This window comes from Ornithodoros turicata, chromosome 9, assembly GCF_037126465.1.
Source record: "Ornithodoros turicata isolate Travis chromosome 9, ASM3712646v1, whole genome shotgun sequence".
NCBI lineage: Eukaryota > Metazoa > Arthropoda > Arachnida > Ixodida > Argasidae > Ornithodoros > Ornithodoros turicata.
In genome coordinates this window covers 34,127,965-34,153,657 of record NC_088209.1, presented here as the reverse complement: position 1 = coordinate 34,153,657, position 25,693 = coordinate 34,127,965, and the positions used below count along the sequence as shown (strand labels likewise).

At 45.4% G+C, this 25,693-nt stretch overlaps 2 protein-coding genes across 3 annotated transcripts in view; one reads left to right on the top strand and one right to left on the bottom strand.

Moving 5' to 3' along the window:
- Positions 1 to 25,693, bottom strand: part of LOC135368711 (T-cell activation inhibitor, mitochondrial-like) — a 284,743-nt gene that overhangs the window by 139,123 nt on the left and 119,927 nt on the right. The window contains exon 8 of the mRNA XM_064602168.1: positions 25,330 to 25,407. The gene's annotated coding sequence lies outside the window, so the exon portion shown is untranslated. The remainder of the gene's footprint in view (positions 1 to 25,329; positions 25,408 to 25,693) is intronic.
- The window catches only part of LOC135368713 (tachykinin-like peptides receptor 99D), a 244,829-nt gene that overhangs the window by 104,554 nt on the left and 114,582 nt on the right, over positions 1 to 25,693 (top strand). For both annotated transcript variants that reach the window (XM_064602170.1, XM_064602169.1), the window contains one exon: positions 14,304 to 14,351. The gene's annotated coding sequence lies outside the window, so the exon portion shown is untranslated. The remainder of the gene's footprint in view (positions 1 to 14,303; positions 14,352 to 25,693) is intronic.

Genomic DNA, 25,693 nt, shown 5'->3' with positions numbered 1-25,693 from the left:
CTACGCCGAACTTGTTGTTAACCTCATGCCATATACGCTGTATTTTATACTTCGAATGGTATGAAGACTACTAGCACACTTTAGATTTTAGTATCCAGCAGACGCAAGCGTTCGTCTGTAAATAGTTGGAAATAGCTTACAAAAAAAAAAAAAAGAAAGCACTACGCCCGCACAATTAGTTCATTTCGTCAGCATGTAGAGCAGCCCGCTTCAACGCAAATTTTCCGGTGTGCCTGGTTCAAATCATTCTCAACAGCATGCCCTACTTTGCGCAGTAATTAAAAACTCCGTTATAGAGCCCGTTAGGAATGCCAAGTAATGCCCCAGTGCCCAATTATGAGCTCATACACCGCATCTTTTCAATAACAAACCCAGCTGCTCCTTGTATAATTTATTTCCGAAGCCTACATGTACAAGGTCGAGCCATTAGGAAAGAATCAGCCATCCGTGTTCCTCCAATCAGCTTTTGTCCAATACTTCACGCCTCACTAACCTTTATGCAAGAACCGCAGGACCCATAACGCTCGAGCTGCTGCCGAAATATTCCAATCACCGTCTAGCCCGGGCCTAATATTTGGTAAAATTGCTGACACACGTTCTGCCGTGAAAACTTGCGCATTCGCGTATAACGCCGCGTCAGTTGCTGTATTGTTTGTGGTCAAGCTGAATATGTAATAGACGATTGGTAATGGTGATGATCAGTGGCTTTACGTCCATTTTTTCTTCTTTTAAAATCAATCGATCAATCAATCAATCAATCAATCAATCAATGAGTGGCTTTACTTCGGAAGCTAACCATGATTATGATCGATGAAAATTGGTACTTGCGGCTATAACGCAGTGCCGCTCATTCGCAATGTTCAGCCACGCTCACTTGTTTGCTGCTCAGTTACATACGACAGAGACATCATATAAAATAATATACGGAGATACTACCCCGAAGACGGTGCTGCAACGATTCGCTTTATAATCAGGCTACCCTTTGCATATTTATTTTACGCGTCATATCTGTGTCCGCGGGGTAACACCTACTAAGAGATGATGGAAGACCTGAAACAAGAGATATGGAGGGGGGGGGGGGGATACTGCATTTTCTCAGTGATGCCATTCAATCCAATTCAATTCTTCAATTCAATTTCAAACTTTAATTTTTTCCCTTATTTTTACATTCAAACTCAAACTCAACTCAGCGGTGCCGATATTCAATGTGGTTGAGAGACACATCTATATTTTAGTTGGGTGTTTGCGCGCGAAGCAGACGTGGACGGATGAAGACAGAACGGCAGGGTTGAATTGGGGGAGGCTTAGTATGCGTCCTGGGCCGGCTTCAGAGGGAACTGAGCGGACATTCATCTCGAAAGTCCGCCGGAAATCACAGGGAAAACATCTCTGATAGCACAGAAGGTGGCGGGATTCGAACCTACCACCTTCTTACCAAATATCATTAACATTCGCTACCAACTATCATTAAGTTCACCTTCCACAGCAGGTGGTCCCGTCGGACGACGCAAAATGTCGTTAAATTCGATCTCTTCGTCTTGTCATTTCTTTTCCTCTTCCTATGTGACTTTCAAGCTCGATGTTATTTCATGTATGATATAGATTCTGCTCTTCTGTCTCCATCTGTCGTCACTGTTGTCTAACTATTTTCGTGTACACACGCACACACATACACTGGATGATAATGAGGCGAATGAAGCTGTGCGTTCATAATATCTGCACAGGAACTGTAATGTGCGTGCACTGTATAATTTTTGCTGCGTGCCCATCTCATCATCGTATCTCCATTTGTGTGTGTCTGTTGCTGCGTGCGCCGATACAATGGCCCTTGCAGCTGTTCCTGGGCACGAATAAACTGTAATATTATAAAGAGCCTTTAGAAAGTAAGCAACCGCGCCACTCAGCGGAAGGTACCGTCCACTGCAGGGTAACCCAGCGAAGAAAAGAACGATAATAACGAGCATTCGGCACAAACGTGCGTCACAGGTTTACACACAGTAACACGTTTCACGTGTCCAAAAAAAAAAAGCTATAATGATAAAATTGTCACGAAATGGCACGGCTTGTACAGGATATAAGGCGCGTAGACACAGAAAACGAAACAAAAGCGAAAAAACAAGCGACACGGTTTCGACAGTCGAAGATTAGACGTTGAAAAGCACACGAACCATCTGCAAACACAGAGCGTTCTAGTAGGTAAACAAGCGTGGAAAGTTGAGGCAATCTGTAACGATACATGGGGATAGAGCTGGGGGTCCTAGTCTGGTTTGCAGCTGTATCCCCATGTTCTAGTACAGTGTTTCTCAAACTTTTCTAGTACGTGACTCCTTTGACTATAGTACGAAACCTACCATAAACCCCCACATTTATAAGCCTTCCAAAAATTTACTGTTTTCAGTGACGCAGATACATTTACGTCGTAGTTTATTTAAAAGACATTAACCACAGAGAAAGCAACCCAGAACGCTTATTAATGTTGCTTAACAAGGATTCATTTAGCCCCGGTTTCACCATTACCGATTAGCATTTGAACCAAGATCAACGGTCCCTTAACTTTAATTTAACGCTTAACTCTGGTTCTGTAAAGAAAGTTATTGTCACTATTGTCACTATTCATCACCTCTCCAGGCAACGTTTCTGAAAAAGAATTGAGTGTTACACTCAAGTTTTAGCAAACCTTGATCTCGGTTCAAAGGTAACCAGCGTTTGTGAAATCGGGCATTAATCATGTATTTGCTTTCTTGATACTAGCAAATCAGTACGTTGGTCTGTGTGGCTCAACGCATGTCGCATGTCTGCTTGAACCCTCCATGACCCCCAGAAAAAAGCTCATGACCCATTTGGGGGCCATGACCCCCAGTTTGAGAAGCACTGTGGTAATTCGCTAACCCAGCCCTGAACTTTTGCCTCATGTGTCGAGGAACAAGTCCATTGACCTCTACGCTGCTGTATACACCGCGTCGAGATAGAAGGTTACTCTTAGCTAGGATAGGAAGGTAGATAGGAACGAAGATATAGGAAGGGAGATAGATAGGAAGCTTACTTCAGAGCTCATTTCTCTTAAATTAACTTCTAAACTCTCGCAAGCATTGTAAAGCATATTCTGTAGCACGCGCCCTCCCACTGCAATTTCAATTTGCTTATTAGAATTTAAAAAATTCCTGCATATCATACATGCGCAACAACACTCTTAACTGTTGCATGGCCTCATTTCAATTTCGCTGATTCAAGTATGTTCCTTAGCCTTGAATTCTTAATTACGTACGCACTCTAAAAAAGTGACAAATCGTTTAGAGGACTAGGTGCATCGCCACAATTATTAATCCCTTTCGGGACTATAAATAAACGGAATTTCACGCGGAGTTAAGAGTTTATTTGCAGTATCGGGGAGCAAGTTTACGGTCAAGGGGGGGGGGGATATGTTTATTAAGAAAAAGAAAGGAAAGGTCAGCCAGACGAAGGTCGGCTTGCTATTCCAAACAAAAAAAAAGGCAAAAGAAGGGGAAGGAAAGAAAAGGGGACGAAAAGAAAAATAAGAAAAGAAAAGGGGAAGAGAAGAAAAATCAAGGGGTCAAGGGGCTCAAATGAGAAGCAATTGTAATCTGGGGGACTAAAAGCTGTAATTGCTCAACAAGTTACTCTTTTTCTTATCGTGCACAAAGGAAGCACGTTAGCTCCTTATGTCCACAAGCCACGGCGCTCTCTGACGCCTTCCCCTTTTTTCTTTCCTATTTCCGGATCAAACTTCCACCCACTGATCATCAGACAACCCCGGAGTTCTTAATTAGAAAAATCGTCAGTGCTGCAACTACAATCAGGAACACCGTACCGTGGCCCCGTCGAAATGAGAGTCCGTGTCACACAGCTCCCGGCGCTTCCATGGACAGCAGTCGCGGAAGGGCGTTGGGAATCAAATTACCACCTCGTCGCGGGGCAGCGAAATCATATTGGGGAAATGAGGTAGTGAGAAAGCAAGGGAGAGAAGGGGGTTTCACAGGGACCCTGGATTTACAAGTTGCATCCTCTGATGGAGCGACCCTAATTCGCTCCGAGATCGAACGCTGTCGGCGCGCTGCGGAGAAACGACGAACTATATACCGTAGTGTGGACGCGTCGTCTGCTTTTACACATTTATCCCGCGCTCGGTGTAGTAGGTGGAGCATTGGGAGAACCGAACCGTAACGTACCATCGCGGCACAAGTGATCTCCCGGCGAATATACGCAACAATTACGGAAAAGAACCATCATCTCCGATCATCGGCCGGGGTGTTATCTGCACTAAAAAGGTGTCAGTGTCGCCCCTATAGGTCGATCTCTCAACGATAGGGTGTGTTTGGGAGTCTGCGAGTGTGTTCTGCGCATGCGTCAATAGGGTGCAATTCTGTGTAGTCCGTGTGTGGGATAGTGTCCATGTGTGGGGTAGAAGAGTCAGCTCTTATTTCATTTTTTATTTTTTTCTGTGGAGTTCAATGGGTTGTAAACTCATCGCGAACGCGTGAAATAGTCGCGAGGCACCTGGCATAAATTAAAATAATAATAATAATTGGGAGTAGCGTTACACGTAAGATGAGTCCACTCGCAATTATCCGGAAGGTAGGACTGCGGATAATTTCGACCATCTGGGGTTCTTTTGACATGCGCCGGAAATCTCCGACACACGGCGGTGCTGGAAGCAAGGTTTACGTCCCTACGTTGCTACCGTCCTCGGCAGGGATTGAAGCCGCAATCGTGAGATCGCCATGCCGACTGAGCTACCGAGGCCGGCATTAATTGGAACAGCACACACGGTTCAGGGTTCTCCTGAACCGTGTGTTGTATGAGATGCATGAAGACAAACGGACGCCATAGGATTCACGATGGTTGTCACAATACATAATTCTATAATTGGAACCTAATTGAATAGGAAGTGAGTAGTTATGTATCCGAAGCAAACACCAAGCTTTTCGGAATGGAATGGAATGGAATGGAACACATATGCACGTCATGCATGTCATGTGTGCATACGGATCTTGGTATGAAGCAGCTCACTCACTTTGCGTTATATCCTCCCTTCTGGCGTTTTGGGGCTCTTCGAAAGTATTCGAATATATTCAGATACATCGCCTCGTTGCGAAAATAAACGGTTACCTGCTTCGGTACTAAGAAAACAAAACATACTATTCGCACAGCCCGCTACGCTGTAATATCAAATGCAAATGCAAAATGCACAAAGTCAATGTCAAAGTCATCTCCATTTTTTTCTTTTAAAAATCAATCAATCAATGAACGAATGGTCACTCAGTGTACACAAAGCCCTATAGCGACTCAAAATGTGCGTTACAGACTCTAGCTGCGGAGATTTCTTTTCTTTATCACATCACATCACATCACATCACATCACAAGCATTCGTTTTAGTTAGGTAACAGTATCCACTCTTTTGCCTTTCTTCTTTTATCAACAATCTTTTGATTAGTTTTGGAACTTGTCATCTTCTTATAAATCCAACGTCAGCATCGACTGGAGCGCTACGGCGTATATTTATATTTGCCTAGGCATATTTATGACGCGCTTTTGGAACCATGATTTCCCTCGGGGTGTAACGAAAGCCATCGGTAGCACAACTTTCTCGGTGTCAGGAAGTTGCCACGATACAGTCTCATACTTTAGGAAGAGCTCACGTTACGGTAAGACGGAGTTATGAGAAATATACGGAGAGGCTGTCGTAACACGAGGGAACATTTGTTCTTCCCTTCTGACACTTCCTCCTACAAACCGCAAATTGTTTTCGCTCAGCGATGAGATTTTTCACTGTTTGGGGGGAGAATGTTTCCACCAATGCGGAGTCCACAAGTCCGACTCTTGCGTTTGCGCCGCGTCGTCGTGTACGCAAAGCACACATCGTTGCCAAACGATTTTCACCAGAATCACTTCGTGCTGGTGGTGGTGGTGGTGCTAATGAAAGAGCTCACCGTTGCCGGCCTCCCAGAGGTGGGCAACGTCACGATTAACGCTCTGGGGGAATGTGTGTCCTGGGCCGACTTCTAAGGGAACCGTGCCAACATATGTCTGACACTGTCTGAGGGAAACGCAGGACAAACCCCAGACAGCACAGCCTGCACCGGGATTCGAACCCGCGTACCTCCACGTTCGGCCGCGGGTCCGAAAATGTGTTTGTTTGTTTGTAAGAAAAAGAAAGAGAAAAAAAACAAGGAGAAATTGAACTCGTCTCCCGACTTGTTCTGCTACTCCTAACAAAAATTCTCACCCCACCCCACCCCCAAAAACTACTTCTCAGGTGCTCTACTCGCAAGTTCGCTATTCGTTCGCCTTTCGCGTTTCGTTCGGCCAATCGGGCGCTCGGGCTCGCGACACTCTTCCAGACACAACAGGTGGTCCCACGGCGCGGGAAGGTTTATCGGTTCTTTTCCGGCGTCCCTTTTTGAAACACATGTGTGACCCTAACTCAACAGTTTGACAGCTGAGGAAGCTGTCTCCGAGCAAATTGAGCACAAACATTACGTTTCCCAACCCATCGTCTAGTCGAGAACAACAAGTGCAAAAATGCGCAAACAACACTGTAGGATGAGAATAACCTTTCCTAATTGGTTTATTCCGTTCGAGATGGAAGACGTCATTAGGAAATACATCGAGGAAGCCCTAAGCTCATGCAAACAACCTCGCGAATCAAACCTTGGCTTCAAATCAAACCCTTCCCATTCAAAGCAAAACATCATTTCGCTCTCACCTCGAAAATTCAAACCGCAATCGGGACAACTTATGAATATCCGGCGTTGGCATTGTGATGACCGAACCAAAATATGCACACGCGATATTCTCCCTCCTTATTTTCCGAGGCACTTTGGTTCCACTAGGCAATCAGCGTCACCTGAGCTCTCTACCTGGCGTGCGGAGGCAGTGGCTGCTGCATTGAAAGGAATATGAGGCCCCGGATTTCCGAATGGCGGTCCTTTGTGATTTTAATGAGGCACCCTTCACCACCGACAGAGAAAGGAAAAAAAAAAAAACACACACTCCATATTACCTGATCACCTTCCCGGGACTGCGTTGTGCTCAACGAATATATATATATATATATATATATATATATAGCCGCAGCAATACTGTGCTGATAGTGGTTCGCTGTCCTCGTGGATTCGCCCCCCTAGTGGGTTCCTTTGCTTAAGTGAAACGCTTCACAGATTATGTGGGATACTTATTGGGCCATCGAAGGCCGTCGAGCCCCGAATTAAACACGAGAGCCAGCGACGTTTATGGTACGCTCAAGTTGTGACAGACAGACGGACAGACAGGCGTTTCGAGATTATAAATTTTGCAGGTGTTGTAGAAACTTCTTCATTCTCATGTAGAAGTAGGACTGAGTGACGACAAATGGCGCTTCTCGAAACGACTGTTTTCGGTTTTTATTTATTTATTTTTCAGCTTTAAATTGTTGTGGTAGGGAATGTATCTTGTGGTGGAATGGGTAAATTGGACATCCATTCCATTTCTTTTTAAAAAAAATATATTCATAGCATTCAATCTCTAGCGGCTGCGAACTGATCAGAGTGTTAGACAATCATGACAAAAGTTCGCCGAAGATAAATACCATTGAACCGATAACCCTCGGACAAATAGACTTTCAAAGTTTTGTGAGGCGTCAGGTGACACACCCCGAAATACCATGCACGAGTCCACGTTCTCCGTGCACCTGCGTAGCACAAAAGACAGACAACCACTACTACATGATACCTCAGTTTCAGGGGCATGCAGAAACGTCGTCTGTTTTCTCATAGTTGTCTGCAGAAAGATCTGTCATTGCGTAGTGCAAAGTTTGAGTCTGAACTTGACCATATCAAAAAAGGAAGAAGTTGAATTCGCCACTGCAAATAACACTGTAGGCATTTTATTGGTGTGGACTTCGTAATCCGTCCAATAGACCGTAGCGTTCCTGTAAAGCGTGCTCTGCTACACTACTGCATGCTACGCGGAGAAGCTCACTTTACACATGTTTCAAGTACATGCGTTATGAGCGACAGCAGAGGAGAGTTAACCCAATTCATATATTAATTTGCTCGGCTGCTTTCTCAGAATTATTCTGCATGTCTATGCAGCCAAATGCGCAAACAGTGGTGAACCCGTCCATCATACGCGAACGGGCAAGAAAATGCGCGGACCAATATTCGATACGAGATAAATTTTAAGTGGAAATCCCCCTTCGTTATTTAAAGAAATCGGGTTGCCCTTGCATGTGATTTGTAAGGAAGTGGACTACGTACTCTAAACAAACAAACAAAAAAGCAGTAGTAAACTCCTCGAGATTGCAATTACTCGCCATGTTAGTATCTGACTTTGAAATTTACTCCTATCACTACAAAAAGACCCTAAACTTCACGTAAACTTGCATGCGTTTAACCCTGAACGGCGCTAATCGTTGCTGCAGTACATCTTGTCCCCAACAGGAATAAATTTACTCTTTTTTTTTACCGTGTAGTGTGTTAGCGCGGAAAAACTCTGAACGCAGCGCAATATAACTTACCGTCACGGCGCTCCCTGGGAAGGGTTGGACCGGATCGTTTTAGACCGGATATTCCACCGGAAGAGAAGCACGAAGGATACGTGGCAAAAGTTTTCTTCTACCAAAATTATGTGTAACGTAATCAGCCACGTTGGATCCATCCATAACGATCACCCTGTATGTACTCCTCCCCTTTTCACGTTTACTCAATGCGGCTCGCTACTGCATTACCGCTTTCACGCATAACTTTATGATAAGCCTTTCAGACAAATTGCTTCCCGGCGCAATACACGTGACACGAGCGCCAGTTTACAAAGTGTTTATAACTTTTGCAACAGCGCCACCTGCATAAACGAGCCCGCGTTTAATGCGATCCTCGTGTAACGTTTACCGCCGAGAACTCTCTTCGAAGCAGTCCACATTTTGAAAGAGCTACCTTTCATAATTAACGAGCGATGCACACGACGCGGTGGACACCGTGGAATGAAGGAGACACTTGACCTTGAGCCACGGATGTCGTTAACGATTTAACGGGTTCAAACCCGGCGTATAGTGGGGATCTCGGCGCTTGAATGGCATTCGTGATATCGGGGACACAGTTACGCGTAGTCTGGATATCTGAGGGCGTTGTAAACACTTGCCGATGCCGGGGCGCCGTTCTCACCAGTTACTCAATGCAGGTGGGAATAGACGACTTCAGAAAATCCCAGAGAGCTTAGCGCCACTTTGAATTATGGGAACCCGCTCATAACAAACGAGGAGGAGGTATCCAAACTGTTTCGAATAGAATAGAATAGAATAGAAGCAGAAAGAAAACAATGGAAGTGTAGGTAGCACTGGTGCAACCAGCTGTTTCGGTTTCTCCTCTTTTGGCCCATTGTCCAGGAGGTGTCAAGGTCAGCGAAAACGAAACGTGAAGGGCAGTCCCCCTGGCCGCATTGCAGTAATCTCCCAGGATGCAATGCGTGCGCAAGGAACGCTGGGATTTCCTGAAATCGTCTATTCTAATTCGTACGTTTCATCGTGGTAAATTTCCACATTCTGTTTTTGACAACAACAACAACAATAAATGAAGGAGAAGTGATGATGACATGGGATGTTTCCCCGTGGTAGCCACAGAACCCTACCCCGCACTTCACAGAGGTTAATATGAGAGGATGAATTATGGTGAACGCGAAGCGACGACAGGTCGGAGTTTTGTTTAGAGCTCTTCGATGAGTCCAGTGGCTGTTTTTGACGACGGCCCTTGTGAGGGCCAAAATTGATTCCGCAGAGATGGCGTCGTCGAGAGAGACGCAGTAATATCAGCGAAAAAGAAAAAGAAACACGCTCCAACATAACTAATAAAGCACAACGCGGTACAGAAGACACTCACTTAAAAGGAAAATATTTCGATGAAGCATTAACCAATCAGTTATCCAGCCTAATGTTTTAGCACCAAAGTCATTCTGGTATTTCGATGTACAGTGGAATTGAAGTGAGAGCGCGCACACCTATGTATTGGTGAGTATGGCATGGTACGAAGAGAACAAACAAACAAATTAATAAAAATGCGAGTGCTTCACAGCGATCAAGGCTATATATTGTAGTTCGCGATGCACATTGGTGTTGGTGGTTCCGATTCCGACTTGCCGTTCCTCTACCCTCACTTCTACGGACAGTGTCACGACAGTAGCCGGTATGAGATGAGGTGATCAAATAATGGCAGTCGAAAGTTAACGCGTAGAACGGTCACCGTTAGGATTGGTGAGCCCCGTGAGTAAATATAAACTCTGAGTCATGGTCTTTGGACGAGTACGGTTTCCTGGAGGAAGCAGACTATACTCTGCGAGCATCGGAGTATCTTTCAATGAGAGAGACTCTGAGATGTAGGACATCATCCAGCGTGCACTAATGATGAGACCACAAACAACATTTCAACGAAAAAGTACGTTTTTTTTCTACATTTCTGCTTTTTTTTAAACGTTACAAGTTTTTTGTACTTTACCGGTACTACCCAAGCAGCACAACATCTTGGTCCAATATCGGGCCAATATTGGTAATACTGGACCAATATTGGGCGGATTTGACAATATTGGGCCAATATCGGTAATACCGGACCAATGTTGGGCCGGCTTTGACAATAATGGTCCAATATTGGGCAGGCTTTGGCAATATTGGTCCAATATTGGGCCAAGATGTTGTGCTGTTTGGGTAGCAACTACCCGGATACGGCTTCCCGAACCATCACGTGATGTCAACCAGTGAACCAAGCAGTGATGTTGGTTTCGTGTCTTTAGATGCCCGATCGGTTAATCATCCTTTTTCTTTCTCGAAAATGACCCTGTGGGACATTTCACGTAACTAATGAGAGCACGTTAGACAGGGCAACCGTTCTTTCGGAAACATTCGTTTGCGTGATAGACGACCAAGTAGCAGGCACAGCCACGCTCCAGGGCTGTAGTAGGGTGCACCATTAACTTGCGCAGTGGAGCAATATTTGAACATCGGCATTCGTTGCATTCTTGTTGCGACGCGCTGAGGTATCAGCTATGCGTTAGGTAAATAGATTTCCCCTCGCCTCGTTGTGCACGCAGAGAATGTGGCGAAGCAAAAATATAGCACAAAAAGTCCAATATACGACACACACGTTAAACTCCGCGTGCATCGGCACAGCGGGGAATTATTCGTATGTGAGCGCAGTTATTTATGAAAACCGAAGCAAAAGAACGCGTGATACAGCAGATTCTTCGAGCGACGGTGCAAAGAAAATTCCTGCGTCGAGGTCCTTATAATCTACTAATCTTTTTTTCTTCCTTTTTCTGCTTTCTGTTTCGGCTTTTGTACTTTGAGCTAAATAGTCTTCCTTAAGCGCGTGAGAAAGAGTTGGAAGGAAAGGACAGTGACGAGGGGTCTCGGTGCCTGTCCAACACCACATGGTGACAAATCCCGGACGTGACGTCAAAGAGTCCGCCAATCACGACCGTGCATTTAGTGGCCGTAGCTATGGAGACGAGCTGCAAGCAGTCACACTGGTAGCCACGGAAAGCCTGTATTTCAAAATCGTCCTAGGCGATTGGCTGACGTCTCGATTTCTTTTATTTATTTTTTTCTACGTGCGAAGGAGCGAGAAGAGGCATTAAAGTAGCACAGAAGTCATTTTTAACACTGTTTTCTTTATATAAAACTGTTCAGTAGACCAGTAAAATACACCATGAGAAGTAATTCACCCCACAGTCATAATTATCGCAGAAATTTAATTTAAAGAACGCCGCAAAAAGTGACCGTGCGCAACGGTGGTGCAGGGCAGTACCAGCCTGTGACCTTGCGCTGACGCTACAGCGTCCGCTCTCTCTGATTGGCTCAGAGTATTGTCTGCTAGTCAGCTGTTCAACGGTAAGCTCCCTCTGCAATGGCGAGCTCTTTCAGCATTACCCCCCCCCCTCCCTCCTGTACAGGGCCCTGAAAAAGGGTTGCCCACACTCCTTCCCCGAAAATGGGCGTTTCCGTAGCAAGATTCCACAGCTCGTGCTTGCCCGTTCTTAAAGAAACCAATATGATTAGAAAGCTGCTTTCCTTGGCTAGGTGTGTACGTTCTCCATTTTCTGGTAGAGCCAATGGTGTAACGGTTTTATAAGGCTGGGAACATGACGAAATCGTCGATAATTGCTGTTGTTCGTAGCAAGATTTGGCGGAAACAAATCAAGATATCAAGGTTTTAAGGTAACCTTTCCTTTCTCATTCTTTCTTCAATAAACAGATCCCCCCCCCCCCCCCCACAGGGAAACTCCCCTGGGATAAGGAAATCTTCCATGCCCAACGTCACCTTTCAATTCCTAATCTCCCCTGAGGGAACAGGTTTATCACGTTCAAAAGACGAAAGCCCTCACGCACAAAAAGAAAAACAGGCGCTGATCTCGACTGAGCGCGGAGACGTTATGACGTCATAGGTCGCCCCTCTCCTCCTTGTTACACCCTGGGAGGCGAGTCGGGAGTGAACGAGCGCGGCTGTGTTTGTGTACGTTTTTTTTTTATGCGAAAAAAAAAAAAACTGCGTCCCTCAAAATTTTTTGTGCTATTCGGCAAATAGACGCAGATACTTCCATCACATGTCTTAAACTGAAAATATTTGGGATGGCCCTCTCTAGTAGTAGGCCCTCTAAATCTACGTGGTGCTGGCTTAGCCTGGCGGCGCGTTGCTCGAGGGAGAGGGAAACGGAGACAGGGGATGGGAGGAGGGAATGCCCGTTAACGTTATCTGCTTAGTAGTAGCTTGGGCAGCCCTGGAGCCTTCATTGGGCCTTTCAAACAGGGCAGCAACGAACTAATTAAAAAAAATTTAAGGTCCGCTTTATGTTCAACTAGTGAAAGCAAAAAAAGAAAGAAAAAAAAAGGAAAACCAGAAAGTGTGTGGAAATGCTTTGCTAGTTTGAAGTGAACTTACAGCCGCTGTGCGGTCTTTTGTTAAAGATCATCCACTTCGTATACTACCTGGTCCTATGGATTTTTTTTTTTTTCGTTTGTTTGGCTGTGCTTGCTTTATTGATACCTTTAGGTGACACTTGAAACGCTCATCCGTGGCACGTGCACATACAGTAACCCTCCACCACTTATTTCTGGTTTCGTAAGCTGAAGTGTGTCGAAACAGACTTATCTTTTGTACTACGCGTGTAACACAAGCTCGCTACCACTGAAACACTACCTTTGTATGCTCGTACCGGGTAAGCAGCCTATAGACTGCTTATCCAATACGCCATCGTAAGATCATTACCAACTGCCTCTATCCTATGATCCAATATGCTCGCTGACTCCGTACATATTCCACTTTCGAGGGCAGGTACTTCCCGAATGACCCAATCTCGTCCCATGCACCGCGCTACGACATATTTTATCAGATGCGCGTGTCGCTCTCTAACGGTCAACGGGGATCAGTCAGTGAATAGGTGCTCCGTAATATACTTTCCTTGCTCCTATTTCCTCTCCATCTCTTTTGCCAAAACATCCTGCGCTTTCCGGACATGGCTTTTATGGGAGCCTCCGTGCCATAAAGTCCGCTCACAGATAATGCCTGTGTCCCCCATGGCGGATTCTGCGAGAGTAGGTAAAGCGTAATTCCTGTTGCAGAAGGACCCCACCGCGTTCAGAACCAATAAAACGGAGAAGTACCTTAGATGCTGGGCGAAGTTGTCACGCCATTGAGTTTTCGTTAGTACGAAAGAGGGGGAAAAAAAAGAAGAAAGAGAGAAAGCATTACAGGAAAAGTGTGTTACCGTTCCATTCCATCGTTGAAAGAGTTTGATTGTTTACCTTGCAGCCTGCCGAATGGTGTTTTCATATTGGTAAAAGCGTGCTTTCTTATGTAAAATGACAACGTGCTTCAAGTGTGCGTGGGTGCTCCAATAGATGCGCATCGTGGGGCAAAGAGGCGGGAAAAGCAGGACCGAGTAACGAGTGTTAGATGTAAAAGCAACAACAAGAAACAAGAAAAAAAAATGTATCGCATACAAACTTAGGAGAAGCGTTCTGATACTACGTTCCATTGGGTTGTTAAAAATATAAGTGATTCATCTGGTCCTGTTGATTGGCGGAACTAAAATCGTTTACCATGCCTGAACTTTGTTTCCTGTATTTGCAGAGCTTCGTTCTTTTTTTTTCCTTTTTCTTTCTTTTCGTATGTCCTATTGCCATGATAACAGATATATGCTCAAGTGTTTCGGCAAGGACGCGTTGTTTTCTGCCCGATAAGAGAAGAGTGGTATCTGCATGGCCGCATCATGTTCGTTGTATCGAATTGTGTGTACAGTTGTGTAGAAAGTTGTTTTCTTTCAGGAAAGATGAGGATACTGTGATTCTCCGGCAGCCATATTGTCCGAAACGGTAAGTCAGCAATGCTTCCCATTCCTACTTCGAAAAAAGCAGACAGATTACTGGGCCATCTTCGGCAGTACGCAGGCATGCAGGCAGGCAACGTTTGAGTGGATGGCGTCAGAAGGTCACGTAGCACGTGATTCCTCACGTCAGGGTGTACTAACTCACCCCTGAAAGGCTAGATCACTTGACAGACAGACTTCTGCTGCCACACAGTGAATAATTTATGACAGAGAAACCTACGAAAAAATCGTGGTCACCATCCACTGCGTAACAAAATAAATACGACCACGCAAACTTTCGTCTTCATATATTTCCTATGCGCTATACCGATAGATTGAGGCGAAAGTTCGCGTGGTCGTATTTATATTGTTGCACAGCGCTTGATAACCACAATTTCTTCGTAGGTTTCGTACGTTCGTAGCTTCGTAGGTTAGAGAATATGCAGAATCGACCCGGTGTAAGCCGTGTACCCCCGCATTAGAGTTTAATTACGCACGATGTCTCGAGAACTTCCTGCGAATTTAGCCGACGAGAATGGGATGCCGTCCACCGAGCTTCACTCCTTCGTAGGGTCACACTCATTCCACCCTGTGTGTGTACTATACCGGTGTGTGCAGGTTCACATGCTGTGCGAACTGGATTAAATGCCACATTTCCCACGCGCGAGGCGGTCCTACTGGAACGTTCAAAGAAGCGCTGTGATCGCAATTTCCGTGTATTAGCAGGAGCGACATTCCCACGGAATATTCTCGTGAAAGAAAAGGCAAAGAAAAAGAAAACTTCCGTCGCGTCTTGTGTTGAACATTCGCACGTTGCCAAAATATTAGGAGTGGTGAACTGTAGGCATAAAAGACGATACATAGCAAACGACACCGTCGGCCGTGTCGTCTGCTACGGAATACCTTGCGGAAAGACGTGACGTTGAGCTCTCGACGTCACGTGGTATAACAGAAAGCTATGACGTTTTGTGCATCTTCCGCTGGAGTATTCTGGAGAATGACCTGATCACCTGTTCACTTGATCCTGTTATAACTATGTCACCTATTTCCATTTCTTCGGCTGGCATTGTAAAGCTCATAGAGTCCCTGAAGTCTTCATCACCTGGCCTTGACATGCTTAACTCCAAAATACTGAAAAGCACCCGACATACTTCTAGTCATATCTTATCCCGTACCTTTAACCAATGTCTACAAGTTGGGGAGGTTCCAATGGATTGGCGCCAAGCGAAAGTCATTCCCATTCCAAAGAGCGGACATCTTTCTGTTCCCTCAAACTTCAGACCCATCTCATTGACCAGCATCCCATGCAAGCTGTTGGAGCATATCGTTCAATCTCATATTGCCAAGCACCTCGAACGCATTAACTTCTTTTCGAAAGCATGGTTTCAGTAAAGACACTGTGTAATCAGCGGTGAATCACACCATGTCATAGTCACCATTTATTTGTTGTTGTTGTTGCTGTGCAAATTTTAGTTGCGAGCATTATACGCAATGAGGACATTGTTGACTTCCTGATCGGAGGCTCATGTTGAATATAAAAGTAATATGCAAGCGAGATGTTGTATATAGTTGACGTTGTCTTGACCTAAGGGGCATGTTGCCAGTATCAAAATATCATATTCCTCCAAATCCGCGCATGATAGTACTAGTTCAATGTAGCCACGAAAAATCCTTCGCTATATACATTGAAACGAGTAGTCCGCATGAAATGACATTTGTAATGCGATTTTTCAGGTTTCTTCCATTCGGACTGTTCTAGACAGGAGTTTCCCACCCTTCTTTGTGATTTTGCCGACTGGGAACACATTTCGACTTCTCATACAAGGGATCACGGTACCACCGTCATACTGAGCGACATTCTGTAGAAGACGTTTAATTGACACTCTAGCTTCTTTTATTTTATCAACTTGTCCACCTTCAGTTTTTTTTTTTTTGTCTTCTCCATTTTGCTCACGAAAGAGTAGCGTTTTCCTTACTAACCGCATAAAGTATACAAGGCTTGGTACGTGACCGTGCACTGTGAAGCTCGCCGACACAAAATTATCTGCGCTACTAAGAGGATAAAATACCGCATGACGGATACATGACCCTCGAGGGAGATTTTCCCCAACTAAACAGTATCAGCACGCTTCGTAACCTAATAATGAGCAGGAAGCTGCTTACCTGTTCCCAAGAATAGTAGCTAATTGAGAGAAAGTAATTATCTTGTGATCGATAAAGTTAAAGTTTCAGCACACGTAATTAGTAGGTGTACTTTAGACCATTTTCGGAAGTATCCATCGCTGCACGAATGTGAACATGATCACTCCGTTATGGAAAATAATTCATTACTTCGCGGCTTCTCCATAGAGTCACGCGCAAGTCCAGCGAGCCTCGTAAATTGATCTTTGGTAGTTTAGCGAGGGGCTTAATTGGTGTTATAATAATCAAAATCGAATGATTGGAAGCAGCCCCATGTGTACAATAGATCGCGGTTTGTGTGTTCAGACTCCCAGATTAGATGTTAACAGTAGAACACTGCAAGTGAGTTGCCAAAGTCGCTGTCCTTTTATATTTTGCTTGACATAAAGTAATATAAAACGAAATTTGAGGATTGGAGCAGGAACCTGCATTGATCAGCTCGCTGCCAAACCTCGCATATGTCGGCACAGTTCCCCTAGAAGTCGGCCCAGGACGCACATTTCCCCAGGGCGTCAGTCGTGACGTTGCCCATATACGTGAGGCCGACAACGGCAAGCCCTTTCACCATCACCACCACCACCAAACCTCGCAAACTTCGTCGCCGTCCGCGCAAAGCACGCTGTAATTGATACGGGAACATTAAAGTATATACTTTGCCACATGATATTCACTACATCGTGCAGGCATTTATTTGATTCGCACGTCAGAGTACTGAGGAAAAAATAGTTATTTTTCCGCTTGTCGTACTTGCTCTAGAATACGCGTACGCGTCATGCTCTGACTTCAGATGAGCGAAAACCTGCGGCAGTTGCTATTGGTTCTCGTAAGCACGTGATCGCTCCCGCTGTGCCACACTGCCACTGCAATGCAATAACGTCGGAGCTGGATGAATTCCGGTATTCACGATGTCTGTCCCCTTTGCTGCGATGCAGGTTCACGTCGATGCAAACAACCATCTTTCACATTTACCCATCCTATCTTATCACAAGATTTCACTTATCATAACTGGGGATAAATAATGGTACCATGATGTTACGCGTAAGGTTTGGTCTGAACTGGGAAAGCTATACTGGGGATAGCTTTCAACATAGCTTCATAACTTGGGGCGAAACCCCTCAACCCCTAAAAAAAAAAAGTTCCCCTGGCAACCAATAGCTTTTGATAGAGCTGATTGACTGATTGGAAAAAGAAAAATCTGGAAAGGAAATATTGAAAATGTTGTTGAGGTTCATTTGAGTTGAGTTGAGCTGGAAGAGAAAAGGAAAACAATGGAGAAAGAGGCACTCATTCTGACAGAATGACAGAGGCACTCAGTTAGTCACTCACACAGAGAATCACACTGTGTCCACTAAATTTGAGCCTGCGCAAAATCGCGCAAACGCTTGCATGGCGTCGAACTTATGATCCGATGACCAAGGGCCCAGAACCTTAACAACATCGAGGTATTGTTTCGTAACTAGAACGGTTCTGAATAACCATGTTTGCCATGACGCTCACAGCAAATTATCTTTTTCGGATTGTCGTGATAAATTGATGATAATGATAATGGGTCGAAACTATCCGCATGTCGCCACACAAATAATAGGCTGACTCATCCTACGTGTAAATCTACGCGGCTCATAGCCACGGTTGCTTCGCAGCGCCAAGACGGAATTTAAAACAAAAAGACTTCCTTACTCTGCGTTCACATACCACAGTTCAAAGAAACGGAGCTGTGTTACACGCAAGCATGAGTCCGCGTTGCACCTGCAGAGCATTCCACGTATCCCGTCCAGAACACCGATGTTGTCTCGCTTGCTGTGTCCGTAAGGTGAGGGGGGGGGGGGGGGAATTGAGGTTAGCCAAGGGTAGAATTCCGGGAGGTCCGTTACTTTAATTCGTTTACTCGCCAGACGAATGCCAGGCATATCCACAAGTGAGTTGCTGTGGGGATCTCATGTGTGCCGACGCCTCCGGTTATGAATCTGGCCCCCAGCGCCTCTGCACTCACAATATTGTTCGTATATCATACCGAAAAGAAAAAATGAAAAGTTTAAAACGCGTGTGCGTCGATGCGTGTAGTTGAGTTCGCGTGTGGCTTCCGCACATAACTATATAGGCAGCGCTTCGAGGATAAGGATTCTTTTGCAATCTCGCAGTGAATTGTGGCGGAGGTTTCCTTCTTCCCTTTCCCTCCTTTTCTCTTTTCGGGAGTTGGCGCAGCGCCACCTAGATACAGAAGACCTGCTTATTGCCTCCTCTCCCTCCTTCGCCACGTGGACATATATAAAGTCAGAATTCGTCTGCTACTGCGATTCGCCGTTCTGTGATTTGAATAACTCGCAAATGATTGCAGCTAACTGTGAACCTGTAGACGTGAATCTGTAGACAAAAAAGTGCAACACGCTTTCCAGAAAATCCGTCTCGAGAAAGATATGGTACCGTTTTGCGCTTTACTTTAAAGTTTTCCCATTTAGCACGCCGGGACGTTGAATTACTACTCGCAGACGACGGTGGTTCCTCTACGACCGCTTTCAATGTTCGTGATTGGCTACCGCCGTTGAAAACACGATCCTGATTGGTTGACTTTTGGTTGTTACGTCACGTCGACGAGTACGCAGGTTTTCTCTATCTAGGTGGTGTTGGTTGGGGAACGATTGTCAGAGAGAAAGGACAGAATACTTCACCTCTGGAACACCGCCATTGTGATTGTTTGGAATAGAGATGCAAAATTTCCGGAAATTTTGAATCGCTCGAAAAAAAAAACCGGTTTCTTTCGTTTTTTTTTTTTTCGAAAAATTGAAACAAATGCGGTTACTGCTGAGTCGAAGCATTGCCGGCCAAGCCACAGCATACAATGAGCTAGAAAGTTTAGTAGTGTTCATCCTCTAGGCATAAATGCAGAGCAGAGCATCCCATGAGACTACTGTCTACTCAACGATAGGTGATTGGAACAACCCGTCCACTCCGACCAGAGCTCCGACATTATGTGAATGCGACGGCGATCGCTTGGAGCAGCCAAGCGGAGCTCTAAGTTGGTGGTTGTTAGCGGATTAGAGGCACTCAAGGCACTGTTGGCGGGTTTGAACGCATCGAAGGCACGAAAATTTACATTTTTTAATTTTGTCGCCTCGAAATTTTTTGGCAATTTTTTCGGAGACGAGAAAATCCCCCCCGAAAATAACTGTTTTTTTACCAAAATTTCTTCTTTTTTTTTTTTCAGGGCTTCGCATATCTAGTTTGGAATACGCTATCCATACGTTTTGCATTATAGCTTTGTGCTACGATGACTTTTACCAGGATTTGTATGGGCAACACAATGTCCAACCTGCATTGAGTAACCGGCGAGCATGGCACCCCGGGTAGACCTTTATAGAAGTTCCCTCAGCTAGTTACTGCGCAGGCTGATGACCCCTGCGAGTTTCTTGTCCACTCCGCGAACACGAATGCACGAATAATCTGCTTGCTGTTGCGTATCTCAACAACAACGAAAATAATTAAACATCTCGCAACAGAGCAACAACCTATACGGTGTTTCAGTTGAGGGGGAAGCAGGGACCGCTGCCAGCAAACATGACTGTTGAAAGCCAGTGATACAGGGAAAGGACAGAGTGCGAAAACGTGTTTCTCTCCAGGCATGTCATTCTTAACGCTCCGCGTCGTTAGAGAGATTTACCCTCGGGTCCGAGTGGACCACACAGTGTTAGTTGTAGCACACATCTTTCTACTAGTGCTGCGTTACAAGTGAAGAGTATAACCACACCCAGGAGTTAATGTCGGTATTAGCACAGTAATACCTTCGTAAAATCTGCATTTGGAGGATTTATCGTTCCTATAGGGATGTCCAAGTTCGCACATGACTACGTTCTCATCCTCATGATACCCAAAAGCCAGTAACAGTTTTTTCACCGAACCTTAAATTTTTCGTCCGACATATCCACAGGCCACGTTGAAACAGAGCAGAAGCAAAGTGTCTTCACGTAGAAATACCCGCTCAAGTGAAGATAATCTGAGTGGACATGCTGCTTCTTGTCCTAGAGCTATCGACAAAATCACCACAAAGGTTCTGGTATATCCGTAACCTTTCGGGTGTCACGAACATGTGTACGAAATATGTCGTTCCAAAAAATTTATTACGAAGCGAGCGCTTCGCCTCTGTGAAACGAGAGGGCGCTGACAGCAACACACTGCTGACATCATCCGACAAGGGAGAATGCAGGTTTTGATGCAGACGACAATGTTGGCTGACGTCATCACGGTATCCTCCTCCGGACGAACCACCGCAGTATGGAGCCATAGGAGTTAAACCGGAACGGAATCGGAAAACCGCTTGGATCGAACCCATTTTTTTTTCAAAAACCGGAACCGTAACGTAACCGCAATTCACCATGGGCAACTAACCGAAACCGTAACCTGAATCGAAAAATGCGATTTCGGTTACCGGTTCATATGAATCGGTTCAAGCGTGAACGCCAATAACTTTGGATGCGATATTTGTATCGCTTCGTAACTCTGATTAGTGGTGTAATACGTGCTTCTGAGCAAATCTCTTCGTCATGTGTCTTTCATTCCGAAGTTGTACACACAACATACCATCTTATGCGCTTGGAGCCCTAATCGGTTGATATACGCATCGTATGACATGTATTGTGTACGTCCCTTATCAGTTATGAACTGTATTATTGTGATCATTTAAGATACGAAGCGTTGCACGTTGTTTATTTCCACATGTGTTGGCTTAACCGCTGAACGCACGCAGTTTTTCATGCCATTGTAGCTTTTTACAGCACGAGAGAAATGAATGTGCACGAGATAATAGAGACCGCAACAAATTATTTTACGCGGAATGTCGCAAACGGCCAAGGTGTGTCGAAGAAAGAATTCACTCTTTGTTCGACCTGGCAGATGGCACTGCACCACCCTTTCGGAGTACAAGAGATAAATATGTTCTTTTTTACCCGTTTCCACTTTGCAGCCCATTGTGCGACATCCACGGAGCCTGCACACACCATCCTAGAGAAAACCGAAAAAAAAAAAAAAAAATACCGGTTCAGCTGTTCGGTTACCGGGAACCGCAAATATTAAAACTGCGAATCCCGTATCCGTAACCGAAACCGCTTCCAGAGTTCTGACACTGAATCGTAACCGAACCGATATTCGGTTACGGTTTCAGTTCCTGGATGGGGACAGTATGGAGCTCTGTTTTCTGGGGTGAAACACCCCATCTCATCGTCATCATTTATTGTTGTTGTCTGTTTTCTGCTCTTCGCATTTTCGTTTGCTTTTTTTTTAAATTCCGTGTTAGCGTCGCGAAGCAACTGTGGCTATGAGCGGCGTACAGACGTGGACAGATGGAGAGAGGACAGCAGGAAGGAGTGGGGGACAGGGAGGTTAGTATGCGTCCTGGGCAGACTTCAGGGGAAACTGTGCAGACATTCGTCTGGAAAGTCTTCGGAAAACCCAGGGAAAACCTCAGACAGCACAGCCGGTGACAGGATTCGAACCCGTGTCACCTCCCAGTCTCGGCGTGAAAAGCGATCACTCTAACCACTATGCCACGGGAGCACGAATTAATTACTCGCGCAAAATGAATGTGAATGTTGTATTCGGTATCGTCGGGGGGGGGGGGGGGGGTTCGTGTTCGGTATGATGCTCACCTCATTTTTTTTTTTTTTTTTTTCGAATCCTTGCAAAGTCACCCTTTTTAACGCGTTTTTCCAAGTCCAGCTTCAAAACAGCTTCTTTGCGTGTATACGTACTCCTTACCGCACGTCGTATCGGCTACGATTATTGCTAGCCTCCGAACCGTGCTTCGCTGTTACGTCTCCGTAGCTCAGCGGCTTCAAGATATACATCGAGAGGCCTTTAGAACTCTTAATGACCTGGGATCATGCAGGAAAGCAAACACTGACGGCGCTCTTTCTCCCTTTACAAGCTGGTAATTACTTGCACTGTCGTTAGTGGCAGCTTGTAACGGGTGACGCTCAAAAGCGAGAGGCGTCACTCTCAAATCCCGCAGCCCTAATTAGTCAGTTCTCTCAGCACCTTTATTTATCGTCAGAGATGCGTGGTAAAAGTGTAGCGCTCCTTTGGAGCACTTATGTAAACATCTATGGGTGGATGCGTTATGAATATTTATGCGCGGTGGCACAAGGACTGTATGGCTACACAGCATGGAATAGATCTGCACCGTAGAAAGAAAAGAAATGCACTGTGTATGATTGCTGGGAGTGATACCGGAAGTTTTTCTGCAACGGAACTGAGTTCATTACGCGGTTGAAGAGATGGAATCCACTCAGTAGAATCTGGGAACTGTGCGAAAAAGAACAGTTAAAAAGGTAAAATGACAACCCCTTTGTAATTTCACATGTTATAGAAATGATGCTAGTCATTCGTATGCCTGTGAATGTTCGTAACTGCCTTAAAAATATATTCCTGCGCTACATTCATGCAATCCGAAACTGTACATGAAAGTTTTCCATGAGTTTTCCTTGCTGTGTTACCCAATACAGGGTGTGTGAAGATAAACCTAACCGGCATTTGCACACTTAACTCGTTGTCTACTTGGTACCAGAGGAACTTCGGTGGCGCACGGTGGCGTATTTATGCGTGCGAAAGCTAAAAAAAAATCCTGGAAGCCATACTCAGTCTAAAAAAATAAACAGAGCGCGAAAACGTCGGCTTCCATGCATCAGAATACACACACACGTACATAGGATGATGATGGGGTGGGCGATTCACCGCCGCTGAGGCGGTACACTGCCCTATTTCGCATTGGGGGAGGATGAAGGGATGATGATGGGGCTTTCAAAGAGCCGTCGCCAGACCGGTGAAGCACAAGTACTCCGCCAGAAGACGAAGGCCCTGCGTCTGGTGAGCAGCGTTCGACCACGGACCGAGGATCTTCGCTAGGTTGAACGGCCGCTTGTCAATGCGTTGCATAGAGAGTTCCATAAGGGCACGCTCGTGGTGGTACTGCCCACAAGCCAGGATGACGTGGCTGAGGTCGCCGTGTACTCCACGAGTGGGGCAGAGGGAAGACGAGGTGGAGCCGAGACGGTGTTGAAAGGCAGGTGTAAAGGCAACGTTGAACCTCATGCGGTGGAAGAGAGCAGTTAAGGGGCGCGGTAGTCGCGGAGGGAGGACGAGAGAAAGCGTGGGGTCTACATCAGAGAGAAGGGAGTGAGCTATGTCGTGTTCCCACTGAGCCTGCATCTTGGAACCGGTGCGTCAGAATAGGTCAACATGGCGGTCTCAGGAAAACGTGTCTAAAGTAGTCCCACAAGATAAATACCGTTGAGCGCATCTTTTTCGGACAAGTAGACTTTTATTAGAGGAATTCATAACACGTTAAATTATTAACCTGAACAAATGAGGCATTGTTCGTGTGATACACAAGCAGTTCGTCCCATCAGGACTCGGTCTAGCACCAGTAACAATTAAATTTTACACATAATATAGATTAGATTACATTACGACGCTGAAAATATGGGAGACATCGATCACTTCACCTGACGTTATGTCTGTGTTTCCGGCCATTCAGACAGGGTTCTCCTTACATGTCTGTAACCAAACTCTGGACTCATCCGGCTTGATGCGAAATTGAAGAAATGGAAATCCGACCCCACGGAAGAGCTCCAGAAAGAACCGAAAAGTCACCGAAAAGTCGAATGTCACGTTTGAAATGTTGGAGTAATCGTTCAACAGAAGGTCGGCAGAGATGAAATACGCTGGGTTTCAGAATTCCTGACCCGCTTTCTGTGTGGCATAATGACGTTGTAGCAATCACAACCAGTGGCAAATGCGCAATCGACGTGTCAAGAAGTCAAAGTTTGAACCCAGCTCTCTAACTTATTGCTGCTAGCTTGTATAACGTGCTGTATGTTGTAATTGTCCGCACATCAAATGCCCACTACCTTTCGTGCATCCCCCATCTTAAGCGACACCGCGATTGCTCCGTAAAAACCATTACGAAGAACCTCACCAAAGGAAGCTTCCTTAGCGCAGAAACTTCGCAAGAAAACAAGCAAACGTGTCAGACAAAAATACCTCTCCATAGTTCCACGCGGTCAAATTACGGTTGGCTTGCCTGTCAAAAACAGCGCACGCTTTCGCTTCAAATTACCGTGCTGTCTATCCTTTCATTATTATTTCCTTTTTACTTATCGGCGTCGTCGTCGTGCTTTAAATTCGGGCACCGCAAGAGCCAACACACGATACCCGGCGAAACGCAACACACGAGACGAGGACAAGGAGCACACGCCCTATCCCTGTAAATGTCAACTTTCGTATCTTTTGTTGCTTTTGGTGGAACGCTGGGGAATAAAATGAAGCGAGGCTACCACGTTCAAGCTGGAACGCCACCCCCGCGACTTCAAAATTAATTTTCGATCTGGATCTTTTTCTTTCTTCTTTTTTTTTTCCCCGCTACTCCGCCCTTCATTGTCTAATTATTCTTCTTTAAGGAAGAAGAGACGAAGGACGATACGCCAAAAGGCGACGCGATGCACGAATCTATTTCCTCCGCGACTTATTTCCTTTTTCTCCCTGTCTTTTTTTATCGGTTCCGTAGCTGAAGAGCAACCGAAAAATCATCGTCCGTAATGAAGTGAACTTGCCTACGCATGATGATGGACGCGTCTCTTTGGAGAAAGTGAGTGCTTGGTGAAAACTAGCATAGATCGGGAACGAGGTACAACGCGCGTGCCCCAGCCCCATCCCCCATCCTCATTCTCAGCCCCAAGCCCCAGCCCAGCCCAGCCCAGCCCAACCTGACCTGACCTGACGTAACCTAACGTAATGTTTTTGATCTAACGCTTCTCTACCTTTCACAACATGGCATCCTCCAAATCCGTTAGACTTAGGAAGGCCCTTGCTGTATAGAGGTGCTTCAGATGGTGTCACTGCAACACATACAAAAAAAAAGTTATAGGCCACACAACAAGTTCACTCTGAACTAACAAGATTTTACTTGACACACAACAACAACAACATATATATTGTGATGATGAAGTGGGGAGGTTTTCCACTCTAGGACACACAAAGCTAAAATACAAAATATTGACAAACAGGAAAGATAAGCGAAGATACAAAAAAAAATTATATATATATCAAAAGGAAGGAAAGTGCAATAGGATCAAAATAAGCGAAAGCATAATGGCGGCGAATCAAATATGTTGCCATCCCAGA